This window comes from Pollicipes pollicipes, unplaced genomic scaffold, assembly GCF_011947565.3.
Source record: "Pollicipes pollicipes isolate AB1234 unplaced genomic scaffold, Ppol_2.1 Scaffold_4219;HRSCAF=4965_pilon_pilon_pilon, whole genome shotgun sequence".
In the NCBI taxonomy this organism is placed as follows: Eukaryota; Metazoa; Arthropoda; class Thecostraca; order Pollicipedomorpha; family Pollicipedidae; genus Pollicipes; species Pollicipes pollicipes.
In genome coordinates this window covers 13,239,006-13,256,235 of record NW_023596448.1, presented here as the reverse complement: position 1 = coordinate 13,256,235, position 17,230 = coordinate 13,239,006, and the positions used below count along the sequence as shown (strand labels likewise).

Genomic DNA, 17,230 nt, shown 5'->3' with positions numbered 1-17,230 from the left:
TGGGAAGACATATAACGTGCCCTTGAGTTCGCCAAAGCATTTGATATTAGTTGGCAGCACAGTCTTCCTTCCCAGCACCACTACAAGGCTCGACTGCACAGCATACGCACGGAGGAAATGCCGCATTCACCAGCACAGATATACTTTTTCAGTGATATCCTGCGCTCACAAAGCAGACCCCTGCCAACAGCGTGGCTACAAAGCCACGCCTGTATCAGGTTCTTTCGGTCCGCTCCGCGATGCAGTGAAAGCATCGCGGCCTCAGCCTATTGGATCTATTCTTGCCTATTGCGCCGCGCAGCCGTGAACGACGCATCGACGGCGCTGTGGGCAGTATCGCTTTGAGAGCGGCAGACATACGAGCGCGAGGCGCGGCGTATGCGCGGAAAGGCGGCGTGACAGTCGCGGCAGCGATCACAACAGCTGCCACAGGGACTGGCCCAATACGACCGTTTCGCCACAGAAAGATGTTTGCCACGCCGCTCGGTGCCAATATTCATCAGCCTTGCTCGCGCGCAGCGGGGGGGGGGGGAGGGGGCGCGTTTGACACTATGGCTCTGACCGTGGCGCGTGTGAGGAGGGGCGGGGGGGGGGGAGGCGTATGGCGATGCACGAGGCGAAGCGACAACGCTCACTGATATACTTGGACAGAAGTTCGCACCGAAGTGCTCGCTAACCTGGCCTTCCAGACAAAAACGACTTTGGCAATGACTGTTGCTCTTCTGATTGCTCTCGATGCGTGCTATTCGTGACACGTCTCAAATGGCAGGGATGTTACTTTAAGCCGTCCGAGCTTGAAGAGACAATATAGTTATTTTTAGCAGCTTAGGCGCCAACAGTAACTGGGCCAGGTGAAAAAGCTTACCTGCAACAAGATGAGCGTGAGCTGTTTTAAAGTCATACTTATCTCAAGCCTTTACTTTATTTTCAGAACCAAGCACGGCGATAAGCTGAAGAACGGCACCTCACAATATGATGCGTGGCCCTTGGCTACATGATCTGTGGTCCATGGCTACGTAATGGGTCGCCCTTGGCTGTATGATGTATGGCCCTTGGCTATGTAATGGGTGGGCCTTGGCTATATGATGCGTGGCCTAGGTGATGGTGGCTATATGATCTGTGGCCCTTGGCTATGTAGTGTGTGGCCCTTGGTAATATGACGTGTGGGCCTTGGCCATATAATGTGTGGCCCTTGGTTATACGATGTGTGGCAAATTTTCGACGCAGTGTGCGGTATCGCTCCAGCTTCTTTTTTCCCGTTCTGGAGATATCAAGTGGCAATAAATGTCACAATCGCCTGTAGCCTTTCAAAAAATCCTTTGATGGTAAGTCATGGCCACGTAGGTAAACCGTTAACCCCCCACCGCAGTACTACCGCCGAGGAATGTTGATCGCAGTGCCGCCCATCATATTTCCCATGTCCTGCTGCCTCTCTAGCGGACCCACTGTTGGTGGCCATCCCCAAGCAGACCCCATCTGATCAGGCATCCGGGCCGTGCGACTGCGCGTCTACTCCGCAGGCCCAAAATGGCGGCACAACAAAGACGCACGGGTAGGGGGAGGGGGGGGGGGGGCAACGCGTTCCTAGCCCGTTGTGACACCGAGCAATTACTGGCCACCGCTGGAGCCTGTGCCTGGTCCAGCTGCATCGGACGGGCGGACCCCACGACAGCCGGCCAGCGCGTGACGCAGTGTGTCGGCCCGACGGGCCGTCTCCGCCACAGTGACGCGACGCACCGGCACCGACGTCTCACCTGTCCCCGTCACGGACGCGCGGCCGACCGCCTGCCAATATCACCTGCGCTCCCCGCCGGGCTGGCTGCCGGGCCCCTGGCGTCGCCGCAGGGCACGGCTGCACGCGTCATTGCCGCGGACGCCGCTCGCGCCTGAGAAGGCCACTGAGCGCCAGCCGGGCGGGGCCGGTCCCGGCGGGTGTGGTGGTGAGAAGGCGCCGTGGTTAGCGGCCGGGATGACGGGAGGTGGTGGGGCGACTCACCGACTCAGGCGGATATACCTGGGATGACGGCAGGTGGCGGGGCGACTCACCGACTCGGACGGCACTCACTGGACATCGCAATCACCCGCATGCTGATAGTGATATCCAATAAGAAATGACGACCCATCTTACCCGTGTAGTCTCCCGTCCAAATTGTTACTGAGGCGTTCCTCACTGGCAAAATTACGAACTAGGATCCGACCGATCTCGAAATATGTGATGCTCGCTTGGCGCACGGAGGACACGCTGTGGTAGCGGCACTCCGTTAGGGTAGCGCCAACCCAGATTATCTTTGACTGGCGGTCAAATGACAATGCTGTCTTAAATCCCTGCGCAGGGAAGTACCTCGCATCAAGCGAATTCGTTTTTGCACTAACGTGCGATGGAGTCCTGGATATGCATACTTTGCTAAGAAAACAATGCGTTTGATGTAATAGGCACACAGGGACAGCTGAGCTCCCACTAACGTGTTCTGATCGATAGGTCCTAAGCACCGCTGACTACGAGTTGCTAGATAATTGCATGCACTGAGTTATGCCTCCATAATTTCCCACTTAGTACGATTGTTATCGATCGTAGATTCACGTATCCGCGGCAAATCCGTCAATATGGACACCAGGCATTGCTAGTTGCGTATGTTACGGGGGCGCTAAAATCACACTTTGAAGCGGCTGCTTTGCGTTTTTATGCGTTCATGGGGCGCCCAGAACCAAAACACCTCTTCCGATGAACAGCATCTGAAGCACGTCCCAGTAATGCACCTTGTAAATCCCCGCATGCGAATACTAAGCGCTCAGAGCCCAGGGAGCCTCTCTAAAGCCAGCGGAATGAATGAGCCGTGAAGACTGCTCGTTCTAACATTTTCAGTGACGGGGACCCCTCAAGCTTCGTTTCGTGACTGCCGTCAGGACTCGCACCAATGTGAACAGCCATCGCGCCATCCAAGTAGCTCCAGGTGTTTTACAACATTTCCGGTTGACGATCCCGGCGGACGATTGTCGGGTATGACGGCCTCCAGCGCGATTGTCGGGTATGACGGCCTCCAGCGCGATTGTCGGGTGTGACGTACTCCAGGGCCATTGTCGGGCGTCCCGGCCTCCAGCGCGATTGTCGGGTGTCCCGGCCTCCAGCGCGATTGTCGGGTGTGACGTACCCATCACGATTGTCGGATGTGACTCCAGGGCCATTGTCGGGGTGTCCCGGCCTCCAGCGCGATTGTCGGGTGTCCCGGCCTCCAGCGCGATTGTCGGGTGTGACGGCCTCCAGCGCGATTGTTGGGTGTGACGGCCTCCAGCGCGATTGTCGAGTGTGACGGCCTCCAGCGCGATTGTCGGGTGTGACGGCCTCCAGCGCGATTGTCGGTGTGTGACGGCCTCTAGCGCAATTGTCGGGTGTGACGGCCTCCAGCGCAATTGTCGGGTGTGACGGCCTCCAGCGCGATTGTCGGGTGTGACGGCCTCCAGCGCAATTGTCGGGTGTGACGTACTCCAGGGCGATTGTCGGGTGTGACGTACTCCAGCGCGATTGTCGGGTGTGACGGTGATTGTCGGGTGTGACGGCCTCCAGCGCGATTGTCGGGTTGTGACGGCCTCTAGCGCCGAACCCGCGCGACCCATCCCCGAATTTCCTCACGGTCAGGAAGATTCATGCCCGGAGCGGACCATTCAAACTGGACGGATGGCCCCGGTCACCAGCACACCAGCCTGCAGATCGGTGGACAGCGCACCAGCCTGCGGTTCGGTGGACAGCGCACCAGCCTGCGGATCGGTGGACAGCGCACCAGCCTGCGGTTCAGTGGACAGCGCATCAGCCTGCGGATCGGTGGACAGCGCACCAGCCTGCGGATCGGTGGACAGCGCACCAGCCTGCGGTTCGGTGGACAGCGCACCAGCCTGCGGATCGGTGGACAGCGCACCAGCCTGCGGTTCGGTGGACAGCGCACCAGCCTGCGGATCGGTGGACAGCGCACCAGCCTGCGGTTCGGTGGACAGCGCACCAGCCTGCGGATCGGTGGACAGCGCACCAGCTGCGGTTCGGTGGACAGCGCACCAGCCTGCGGATCGGTGGACAGCGCACCAGCCTGCGGATCGGTGGACAGCGCACCAGCCTGCGGTTCGGTGGACAGCGCACCAGCCTGCGGTTCGGTGGACAGCGCACCAGCCTGCGGATCGGTGGACGCGAGTGGACAGCGCACCAGCCTGCGGTTCGGTGGACAGCGCACCAGCCTGCGGTTCGGTGGACAGCGAACCAGCCTGCGGTTCGGTGGCGGCACTCGCCAGTGTTCGAGAAGCGCCTACTGAATTTATGTTCGACGATTTATGGTTTTGGGTCTGCTGAGGGCTTATCGATTTACGGCATCGCAAGCGGCGGGAAACGCCAGAGCTTTTCCGATCCCCACTCTAAAAGTGGCTGCGTCTGTGAGGCCATGCGGGACTCTTTAATAATGCTCTTTATTTGGTTGTACAGAAAATTAAGTATTTCTCTAAGGCCGCAAAATGAAGAGTGGATGTAGGTAGCAGATTGGCCAGATCAGAGCGAAACTTCCGAACCAAACAAAAGCAACTACGGTAATTATATCTATTCATGAGCACTCACAGCAACGAAACCGAGCAATTTGAGAACATGTTTATGCGTGTTGGGTTATGCAATGCCCCACTGAAAATGCTAGCTTTGTAGACAGCAAAATACTAGTAAATTAAATCAAACCAGTGCCCCTGAATATTTGTTTTCTTTTACTTCATACCAAGTCGTACATTCTGCGTCTATCCCAAAAAAGCTGCAGTGAGTTATTTCTCATTGGTATAGCCTGTATAAAACGCCGCGTAAAATGCGACCATTGCATCTTATATCACCACAGAACTGAAACGTCTGTAAACTTCTTCACCTTGCTATGAACTAAGAAATTATAACTGGAGATAATTCTAAGAATGGAGATAATTTTTAGCGCGGAACCCAAAGGAGCGCTTCCATACCGAATGATTCGTGATGCCACGCAGGTTATACCTAGAAACATGAACCCAATTTGCATTGCGTGTAATGCAGGCCGTATACGCTTGCTTCATCCTGATCAGCCATCCACTTGCCAAACTTTTGCTTCAGGTAACGTGGCGGAAACGAGGCACATCGTCCTTTCACGCAAGTTTCTCTTCACCTTTATTCCGGACATTCCCTCACCTCCACAACGTTCGACCAGTCATGGCTGATGACGTATGTTGCACGCAATCTAGACCAATCGGCGACTAGCCGCAACCGCAGCCTAAGAACAGTAAGAAAGCCTGTCCGCATGCCGCCTGTGGGATCAGGAGCGCCGAACGCCACGATACTCAACTGCGGGTATAAGAAAACAGCTTTGTCGTAAGCGCTTTTGAACATATAGTGACAATACGTCCCAAGATATAACTTGACACAAATGATAGTATTTAATAACAGCGCAACAAAGGTGTCAATTCACATCCTGTCAATGAACAAACTCATCATTCTAGAGATTTTGTCTGGCCCCCACCGTGGCCTATCTCGGAGCACATCAAATCCTTGTTAACAGGGTCATGGTACGTTACGGTTCAGACGCTGTGTACCGGCGGACATTGGGGCGCATAAGGAAAGAAAACAATTATCAAGACGTTTATATATTCCCAGCATTTAATACGAGTATGGCGCGCCTGCGACAGACGTTGCTAATTATTGGCGCTGAAACGGCGGGTGCTTTGTGCGTCTTGTATAACGTTGCCGCCGCTCCGGCTTCGCGCGTGGGAGATGTGGACATGGATTTTCAGCAGCAAGGAAGGACGTGTCTGGCGAAGATGGGTGAAAGGTGCGTATCGTTTCACACATGAATGCTGCTTCGATACCCTGATGCATCATCCAATCTTCCTCGTCATTTTTTTCACAAGTGAAAGCACGGTATACTTACCGTGGAATTGCATGAGTTTAGATCAGTTAGTTTGATGAACCAAGGTCTTTGCGAACAGAACAAAATTGAGAATTTCTTTTAAGCATCAATTAGATCTCACACCTAAAAGCATATCTGTATGCCTGCATTAACAAACATGTGCATTCATTGAGAGTGGTTCATTTGCTTACACCATAAAGGCTAGCAATGTCTGATTCGTAACATACATCACCTGATCATAATACCAACACGCATGGCAACAATCTACATTCTAGCACTTTCTGGTCATGCCCACATCTAAAACTAAGTTGATCTTGTATATTGTTCTAGGGTCTACACATCTGAATCCTTTTGAGCCTGATTTCTAGCTTCAGAAGCAGCGCACTTATATGCGGGAGCAATGACTGGGATTCAGCTGTTGCCTGTTCATTGTTAATGGCCTCCAACAAGCAATGAATGTTCATGAATTATAATTTGGCATACTGCATGGAAGTGTTTTTAACAGGTTTGACAAAAGTATCAATACTATGCAGCCTAAGGTTTCTAGCACAAGTTTCCCATGGTATCAACACCTACAAAAGCCCTCAGAATTCTGGCCTCGCCGTGAGGGAAGTAAGTAAGTCTGATAGAAATACTGAAGAGATCATAATGCTGTGATGGTGATCATATGCAAACAAAACATCAGGAACTTCAGCCCAGCGTGGTCTGGGCTATGCTGGCACACCCATGCACCAAACAGTCTGCACATTGATCTTACCTCCATGCCATTCAGCGGATGCCTTTTGCTGACTGCATTGTTGACCTCATTCAGCTGTTTGACAAGGCCTTATTCATTTGAGCACCTTTGGTACCGCTGTACAATGTATGTTGACATTTGGCTGCATGCTACATTGCAGTAGGATGAATTTGGTCTCTTTCAAGGGAGTATTGCCCACTGAATGTCCTTGTAATGATCATGTTTCCGAGCCTTGTGTCAGGCTTACATTTCCCAACCCAACCGAATGCTACATTTCTTCTGGCCAGTACACAAACCTATGTTGGTGTTTGATTATCCATGGGAACTTCCCAGTTTTTTAAAGACAAGCTTAAAAGCGGGTATCATGTGTATCATGGCAAAAGTATCACTGTGTGTTGTGACATTTCCGGTTTTCACTCTGTTGGATTTTATCGATGACAAGCACTATTCATTTTTTAATTCCTTCAATTTTATTAATTTCATTCTTTTCAATGATGTTATAATGGACAGAGCATAATGCCAAGTCAATTGCATGTTCCACTGCATTTCCGTTGCTCTCCTGCATGACCATAAACATGATAACCACTTTCATCTCACAGCTCATGTGGCACAGAGTGACTGATGTTCATTTAATGCTTGTTTTTTCCTGAACCATTTTCCATCTTTTTCAGATGAAGAGTATCAGCACCCAGAAGTTCTATGGGACACCCCGGAATACAGTTATCAAATCATCTCTTGCTCTTGTTGCCCAGTCTTTAAACACCAAAATCTTCAAGGCTCTTCGTTTTCCTGTTCGGCAAAAAGCAAGCTGTACTGTCAGCGTGCCAGTTCTGTTTAAGGACCTTCACTACTTTGTGAGCAAAAGTGTGGACACTATCCCAAAGAATAGTGAGACACACCAGCGAGGATGGCGTGTGCGTTGTGTTAGTGCAGTGGGAGATGCCAATTAAGTAGTGCCTTCTGAGTGCACTGTAAGGGTGAGGAGGATGAGAAAGGACAAGGAGTATGTGATGGAGGATGATGTGATGAAAGAAAAGTAGAGAGAACATGGGTACGAGCTGGTAGTGACCATGTGGCGTAAGCGCAGAACTGGAGTCCTTACGCCCTATCTCCATATTCTTGGCCACCACTGCCATGAAATTAATTCACGTGTGGGTCGCCTAGGTGTCTTTGAACAACAAAATGAATAAAACCTAAATCATTTCGTGACCTCAACATACTTCAGTGCAACAAACTTCAACCAGGCCCCAAAGCAGATCCTTCTGAGGCGAGCAAGGGTCCTGAATCACCTGCTCTGTGGGTCAAAGAAGGGCGCGTCCAATGCATGAGTGTGCCGTGGCGGCTGCACATCGCAGGCAGACTTTCTAGAACGCTGCGAGGAAGCGCTGCCTCTACGGAGACGCGGCCAGTGACCCAGCCGCATGGAAGATGGTGCGACCGGGCTGGACAGCCACCGAAGCCGTGGTGTCGCCCTCGCGTGTAGGCGGGTCGTCGTATCGGCGGCACCGCCGCCTACTGTTATGGTTGGCCTTCAGATTTGTGTGCAATCAAGAAACCTCGTTATTTTTACTGGTTTTCGTTCAGAACTTGGATTTTTGCTATGTCTATTGATTCTACGGTTGTGCTGAGTTACACTTGCTGTATTCTAAGCGCCGTAAATGCATCATCCAATCGTCAGGCTGCCGTCCGTTGACAGGTCTCCGGGACTGAAGCTCAAACCAAGGTCAACGGGATGAGTTGAAATCTGATGAAATTCTCAGTGATGAAATAAGACCTTCAATTTTCTGCGCAGACAGACGCGGCGCCGTGACCAGATTCGGACACGGCGTGCAAGGGGGGGGGGGGGGGGCAGCAAAGTGCAGTGACTATGCCGTACATATTTTAATTTTTGCATTCTCTGGTTCTGCTGAATCAGCTGCTGATACCAGGGCCCCGTTATCGTTGTAGTGAAGCAGCTCACATCAATGCATACGTTTATGCGCAAACACATTTGCACCTGAACGTTTTTATGTTTATGCGTAAAGCCATTCACGCATGTACATTTCTGCATTTATGCATGAATGTTAAAACTTGTAGACAAGCGTCGACCTGCGCACGATTGTCCCGTCACTGACAAGGACAGAATACGCGCATGCCATATCACGGACGTCCTGCGCGCAGGTGACACCCGTGACATCCATTAGTTTAACTGAAATTCGCGACGACATACTAAATCACGCCAGGAAATGTGTAACGCCATCAAACGGGGAATTAAATTATCTATCATTATCCGCCCTAGCAATGAAATGATATGATATTTTAACGACCTGGTGCTGCATCATTTGAATGTTCCGCGTGGGCGCTTCGCGCGGCAATTGAGTTTACACGAGGCAACACCCTTGACATTGCTCTGATTTAATTACTTTGGCGACGACATGCTCAAAGCTTAACAACTATTTTTAACACCGTCATGTAAAGAATTAAATTCTGCACCAAAATATGGACTAGCAAATGATAATTTATGACTCCATGGCACACGGCGTACGCGCAAACACAAAATTTTGCTCCTGAGACAACACCGCGGTAAACACACTAGTTCAATATCCTGCCACCAGGGTCGGCCGCGGCGCCACTAGTAGTCATGTCCGCTCATGGAACGTAACGAAGAGATGGCGGTTATCGCGCACGACTAGGCACGGGGCGCTTATTAGCACCATGGCTATGATAACGTTTTGAACGGACAGTGATCAGCTGCGAAGCGTGCTTTAAGCACGAATTAAAGCTATCGGAAAAGGTGCAGAGTGCTCGCAATTGTCAAGATGGCGCCCATAATGCACCTTTACAAGACATTACTCGTTACATATCAAGGTCAGAGGTTTTGCCCGGCCAAATGTGATCAATGTCTAGCACAGGTGGACCACAAATGTGCTTTGCTTACGACGACCGAGCTTTGCAAGCCAGTGCCATAAGAAGCGCACCTGACGATCATTCGTCACACGCTGCAGAAACCGCTCCACAAATGAACATGCTTGTGCGTGGCTGTTCGCGTCCGTGACACAGAAACTCCGGCATGGCGTGGTAACTTGCATAATTTTCGGGATTGTGCTGTCGTCATAAATCAGCTAAGTTTGCCTTTCCAAATGAAGTTGGTCACGAATAAGACAAATGGCCCACAGCTCAGCCAAAAGTGTTTCCTCCTTTATAAGAAGTTCTGAAGAGAGCTAATACGGATGGCGTGATTGATAACCACGCATGGTTCTGCAGTGTGAACGAGAGCATGCCCCAAATGCAGCAGCAACAGTACGTCCTAGAGCTGACTCTTACAACGTTCGGCATTCATATAAACATCTAAGCGAATGCGAAACTAACCCGTTCCCACTCCCATGCACCGACCCCATACTGTATATATATATATATATATATATATATATATATATATATATATATCTTTGCCACATAGGTTTAACAGCGATATGCCCAGTTGCTGGCAACGTCTATTTTGGGCGCGCTATCTCTTGGTCAAATGCCACTTTTCACGGTGGACTTGATGAACAGATATGAATCATTTTGCATATCCGCGTTCATCGACCCAGCAGGCTTCTCATCGACCCGGCACCTGCGCCGCCTCCCTGAAATTGGCATGAGGCACTGTGTCACACCCCACGACACGTTCGCCTGTGCCACTGGAAGTAACCGTATAGCCTGCGGTTAAGTACGCAATATCATTGAAAGCAGCGACAACGTAACTTACACATACATGTCGGGACATAATTTGCACATAACTTTACCTCTTGCGATAGCGACCGACGAAAAAAATACTTGAAAAGACATAGACAATTTCCGCTAGTTTTCCGTGTTAGGCCAAGATCCATGTCCAAATCAGCCCCCTCGCCTGCGAGCGTGAACGGCTGGCGCATCAAATTGCTATCCGGTGATAGCTGAGCGGTTATGACCCCGGATAAGATAGGCGTGAAATCGCTGTCCGCCGGCGCCCGTCACCTGCCCCCTAACAACGGTCGACGACCGTAACGCAGCCGGACGTGGCGGGCGAGCGGCCGCTGCCGCAGCGCCCACTCTCTCCGCCGGGCCATGAGATTCGGCGGCCGCATTATCTGCACCATAGCTGGCCCATTAGAGACACAGATTACGCCATCAATTGTCGCGTGCGGTCCTAATTAGACAACGTCAGGGCGTGACGGGTTCGTCGCTCACAGTCCGTGGCACTGATTGCCCAACCGGAGGCGGCACGGGCTAAATGTCACGAGCGGCGACGTCTAATGAACGTCATCTCGACGAAACGAGCGTTCGGACCTGTGCCAGCCGGTCCTCGTCGCCTTGGGGTATGTTTTGCGGCCGGTCATGTCGTGTGGTGGCCTTGGCCGTGTGTCGTAAACTGGTCTGTGCGACCACTTCATGCTGCCAGAGGAGTACCGGGGGAGACAAAACGACCATCCTTCCTATCCACCGTATTTTTAGCAATATTAACGTATTCCTTAAAAACAGTACGCATCAAAAACATCAGTGAGTGTCTAAGTGCAAGCGGCAGGGTTCCGCAATACGTCCCAAGGCCTTAAACCCGCGCTCTGCCTGGGCCTCCCGACCACCTCGTCCATGGTCATCGTCTCAGCTAGCAGCTGGGACGAGAGTGCAGTGGGCCGCGGGCCCCCTGGCGGCGATGGCTATTTTTCGTTATTGTTATGAATGGAGCTCAGATTCAAGCGTTCGGCTTTAGCGCCAATCCACTCATCACAGCATATACGCATTCATAATCGAATTATCAACAAACAAACAAACAACCTCGCCCTAGGGAAGCTGGGGGAGGCTCTAACTGTTCCTCCCCAGCTTGTTTATTGTTTGAGCAAGATACACCGACACGAAAAACAGCGTATTTCTTGTCAAAATTTCAATGGACCCTGCCTTTTATTTTTCGGCCATAGAATGACCTAGCCGGTACGAAAATGATTTAATGACAGACGATTGCAACTTAAAGCTTGCGTAGCCACTGCGCCAGAACTACCCAGCGCGGCGTCATGAAAACGACACCATGGTCTTCCTCCATGTTTAGAGCATAATAGGACGCGTTGGTGGCCCGTGCTAAGTGAACTTGCGATCTCGCTGAGTATTGTCAATGTTCCCATGGTGAGCACCGACAATCTGTTTTTTGTGAAATTCTTGGTAGCCAGGAGTGTATTTAGGTTAATATGAAGCAACAATATTTCTAAACCAATTTTGCACAACTTCAATCAGTTAACGACTGCTGTTCAACCATGGTCATCCCATGTCGCTTGCCTTATTTGAACCTGGAACCCCACGGCTTAGCTATGATGAATCAGCGTGATCTCAAGACCTCACTTGACCGCATGTCTTCGTTGGTCGTGGTTGTCCGTTTGCTTGCTGGCACACCTGGGACCTAAGTTATGCCTGTACTTCACTACATTCACATGTGACATGGCCCGAATCTGACAATGCAAGTCAGAATGGGTCAGGGGGTCAAAGTCTGTTTTGTACACTTCATGATTTTCAGCATAGCTGTATCGTTAGGTATCCGCTGCATCACATCATAGTCAGTCATGTGACGTCACTGACCCGGTTTGATATTTGATAGATCAGAGATCAACAGCTCGTCTTTTCAGACCGGATTTGGCCTGTTCGCTCTCGTTTGGCCCCATTTCATGAAAAAATTACTAGGTATGTGCAGTAGCGTGTGTCTCCAGTAACAAAACCAAGTGAGACAAAGAAATTCTTTGGTACTGGAGCCCAAAAGTATACGTCATAGCAAAGGTTCTTTCCAAAAACATAAATTCGTGAGGCGCGAGTCGATCGAAATATCGCCGTGAACCGACACCCGGCGTTGCAGTCACCCAATGCTGGGCGGCGCTTGCCACCGCAGGTAACACCAAGCCGTGAGTGGCAAGCGACACAAAATACCTTTGCGTAAAGAAACGATGCTACTGAGCGCTCCGTAAGCCGTCGTGTGAGAATGTCCCGGCCTAAGGCGTAATATGCGGACCATATATTGTCCGATTGGTTGCCTTTTGACGGAAACTTTTTTTGCTGTTGAGCATGAACTCGTTGTACAAATGTGCTGATTATTCTTGCTTTAGACTTTTACTTTTCTAAGACAACTCACGTGATGCAAACAAAACTATGTATAGGATAGGACTCAGAATATATTGTCTGGTGTACAACTGAATACATACAGCAAGTTCTCCAGCCTGTACCACGGACGCAGAAGGGGGGGGGGGACAGTAGCGTGACCCCATGCACATCTTACTCATTGCCGAGCCTGTGTAGTCGATGCACCGGCCCAAACAGCAACTGCTCACAGAGTGGAAACCCTAAACACGTGATGGCAGAGAGCGTTCGGTAGCAGAAATACCTTCGCAGCTGGGCTCCACATATTGCCGAAGCTCCAGCTCCAGCCTCAGACGTCCTCGGCAGTGCGACGCTGTGTCGCACTCCTAGTGTGAGCCAGATAGGGCAAGATGGCCAGCGGTGCCTGCACTTTGTTCCGCAGCACGCAGTCGCTGAGGTTTCGCAGTGGGGGCCGTGTGACTGGTCTGTGCCAGGGAATAAGTTCGGTGTATCTCATGGCCTCGACGTTTACCGCTAAGATAGCGAAGACACTGGGCTGAAGAAGGTCCTCGGTTTCCTGCCCACTAGCGGCGCGACGATCGGAACCGCCTTTTCGCGGACCTCGCGGTTCTCATCCCACACCATATCCAGCAGCAGGTGTTCCGGACGCACCCAGCACACGTTACGCTGGAAGACTGGCTTCACTGTGGCCTATGTGTACTGCGTCAGGTCGAGGAGCAGCGCGATGCTCCAAAACAAGTTGCATAAGCCAAAGTCGCAGCCGCTGTTTTGCCGGATAGCGGACCATACCGATACATAGTGGCCGACCACGCACTGAGCGAGGTTCTTGAAAGCGCTGCTGGAAGTCTCGGTAGAGATGTGAACTAGGAGCAGACCAGCGGCCAGTGTCAACCATCTGAAAACAAAAGCGAATATATTAGAACAATTCGCTACGAACTGAGCCAGCCAGTTAATGCGCGTCTTTAGTGTATGTAAGTATGCCAATATCCAGCCCTCAAATGTGACGGAATACATGTAAACAAATATGCTAGTAAGGATGAACCAACCAGCAAATGATGCGACATACTACGGCACAAGATATGATAATAATTAAATGCTCAACAGTGAGAACATGGAATATCGATTGATACTTGATGGACTTTAAACACTCATTGTGATAAGTTCGAAGATAAAGTGCTTTCATATTTACCTGACATGGTTCGATGGTCCCATTCGCCGCTGGGCCGTCACGTTTTGGACAGAGCCATTTGGAACGCCGGAGACCAGAAGGTAGAGCAGCTGCTGGTTGGTACTCAGCTGTTGAATCAGGTCGATCGGCAGGTTTGGCACGTACCCCGACCTAGGGTTGAATGCCACAACGTCTCTCTCCCAGACCTCTCCGGCACAGGTCTCGTCGATGGGTCCAGAAAAAATTTGATCCTGTGGTCGTGCCGTCCAAGCTCAGCAGCAGATGGAGGAGGTTCAATTCGTTGCCACGCAGCTGGCAGATGAACCAGTGTACGGGTGACTCGGCGGCCAGCTCAAACAGCCGGAACACGTCGAGTATCGTTTCGGTGTTGACGGCCGTGCCACCGCAGCCGAGCACATTGATGTGACCGTCGTGCTGCGGGCTCACGGAGTGTAGTTCGTTGAACGGGTGCAGGGTGCGGCCGAACTCGGACGTAAAATGAGTCATGTAGCGGCTGCCTGGCTCAGTAATGACAACCACGTGTTTTTCGACGGCATTCGTCTGGCTCCGTGTGGCTCGTGAAGCTCCTGCCTTCGCGTCCGTCGGAAAAGAGGACTGTCGAACCTGACTCGTGGATTGCTCAACCATTTTGACGAGCCGTCTATTTTCTCCTTCCGTCTCTTGCGCAACAGATCTTCTTAGGATCTACGATATTTGATTTCAAGTAGCCAGCCCATCTCTGCTGTATTGTTGAAAGGCGATTATAGCAGCAGCAACCCGTTTTGAACCACCGTAGCCGTCAACCGCCAGAGAGGTGTTAGTCAGATCGTTAACGTTATAATCTTTGGTGGCAGTGGTCTCAACCGGAACGAACAATCGGCGTCGTCGCCGTCTTCCACTATGCACGGAATCGTGAATGAATACATGAATCCGTGCTCTCAGCTCACTCGTCAGCACTGAGACCACTTGGTCCCGGAGCAGGCTCGGGGTCAGCACTAGCAGCAATCGCTGGCTCTGCAGGAGGCGCGGATTCAGCAGTCGGCGGAAAAGGCGACTCAGGTTCAGCAGCACACACCGCTTCACTGACGAACGAGCCACGACGCCCCTGGAGTTGTCTGGCCACCTTCCGCATCTCACGAGCCTCTCTAGTCACAATCATCCTCTCTAGTCACAATCCCGGCCATACAACCCCAGGGTAAGCTTCCGGTACCTGCACTGGTCCATCATGGCAACCTCCTCCTGATACACTGTGCAGGCAACTGGGCATGGAAAACTGCACTGAGGCTTGCACTGGCATTTCGCGACATCAAGAAGCTTGTTGAATTTCGCGGTGGCGGCGTTGCTGTGTCACCTTCTTTCTTTCTTTGATTTCTTGCTGATAGATCTGTTGGGATGATATCAATCTTTCTCTACCAATTTTACCACGTATTTTAGATCATGGGCAGTGATCGCTTCGTTGGTCCACAGTGCCTTAATTTCTACCGTCGCGGTCTTGAAGATGGTGTTTGTTTGTTTCTTTTGTTTGTTTCAAAATGTTTCAGTACTGGCAAAACTAAACTAAAGGTCCGCATCTCTCACGCAAAAAGCACATAAATTGCAAATCAACATCACAATGATACGTTAGCGATAGCAGACTTGAGCCTTACCCGGTCTCCTAGGGCATTTCCATAGCTGCACAGCCTTGGATTTTATCAAAAATTAATGTGTTCTTTACTAATAAGCTCGCTTTAACGCTGTTTGGCAATGTTTTGCTGATGCTCTTCATGATATTATTTCATACTTAATCTGCCAAGTACCAGCAGTGTGGAAAGCGGCAGCGTTGAGGCTTGTTGGAGGATGATTCCAGTGCGTGAAATAGGTCGCGCTAGTATCGAATGCGGTTTTCTTGGTCTATAAAAAACTGCTCTCGCCTCACGAATATCAACATCCGTGCGGTGCGACAGACCTGAAAGCTTGTCATTAACCCATGTGCCAGGGAAAAACTTTGTCTCATCTGATTTCAATAGATTCACCCCCTCGATGACACACTCTAATGTGCTGCATGCACCCGAAAGAAAAAAAAAAACAGGAAAACGGCCGATCCATCGCGTAAGCCTCCGAGAACGACCTTATAAGACATCGGGTCACAACTGATCTCGTAATATGACGAAACAGGTTTTTACCCTCACATCTTAAGCGTAAGTTTTTACCCTCATATCTTCCCCCGCTGCATCGGAAAAACTGGGGCGGGGGGAGTGATCGATTGGCGCCTGCTGGTAAGACCAGGGCTCAGCTCCAACGCGTGGAAGTCGAACCTCAGACGTGTCAAGGTTGGAACACATCATCACTGTGATTCACACTTGTGTTTTGTTTCGGATAATTTTGACTTTGTGTGTCTCGAGAGAAGATTGTCCCAGGCTTAATTCACAGCGCTTGGACTTACCTTGGCGTGTACCGCACGCGTCACGTGCATGCACACCCTCGTGGGATATCATATTATGAGAAATAACATTAAAGGAGGTGTTAGACGCTTCCTCATTTTAAAACATGTTGGGAGACATTAACATTGAAAGGATAGTAAGCGTCTCCATCTTACTGACATTCTCCTAAAGCCCTGGATTTACATATAGACTGGAACATAACTGAGCGGATAAGATTGCGAATATAAAACACCACTGAAGCGCATGATTGGCTTTTCATTAACCATGCGAGCAACAAGACCAAACCAATCTGGCGGCGAAGTCATTTCAGCCGTATCACGCCGCTGACTCAAACCAAAGCGTAATAACACTTATTGAACTGCTGTTAGTGGGATTGAAGCCTTGTGAAGCCGTGCTCATCTGCTACAATGAGGAAAATTTGAGGCCCTCGCGGGTAAAAATCCCGTTACCTAATCCACTAGCTACGCAGGGCGCTTTGCCCACACAAAACCGCAGCCTATTCCCAATCATTGTTAACACCCGTTTGTCATTTTCCAGCAGTTCGGCTATAAGTTATGGAAACTTGTCGGAAACGTTTACACCCAGATTTTTGCCCTTTTACGCTGGTCATACAACATTGGTGCGAAGGGAGTCGATTATAATAAAATCCTGCACGCAGTATCGTTGTGTACCATCTTTAACTACCTACATGCCATGTCGTAAAAGGAATTGCCCATTGAAAAAGGAATTACCCGCATACATGCCCATAATTTTTCAAAAATATGCACCAAATCTAAGCCATCGCTCATTCCATATCGACACTTATTGGTTTACCCACCCGTGAAGTCCTCTGGGAGACACGTACAGTTAGACATCGTACCACCCAGCTGTAGCCGATATGAAGAGGCAATCAGCAATACTGCCTGTCACCCTCCTATAGTTAATTACTAGTCCCAATGGAATCCCA

The 17,230-nt window shown here is 50.6% G+C and overlaps 1 protein-coding gene across 1 annotated transcript in view; it reads right to left on the bottom strand.

Annotated features, from left to right (window-relative positions):
- The window catches only part of LOC119095840 (guanylate cyclase 32E), a 165,072-nt gene that overhangs the window by 136,340 nt on the left and 11,502 nt on the right, over positions 1 to 17,230 (bottom strand). The window lies entirely within an intron of this gene.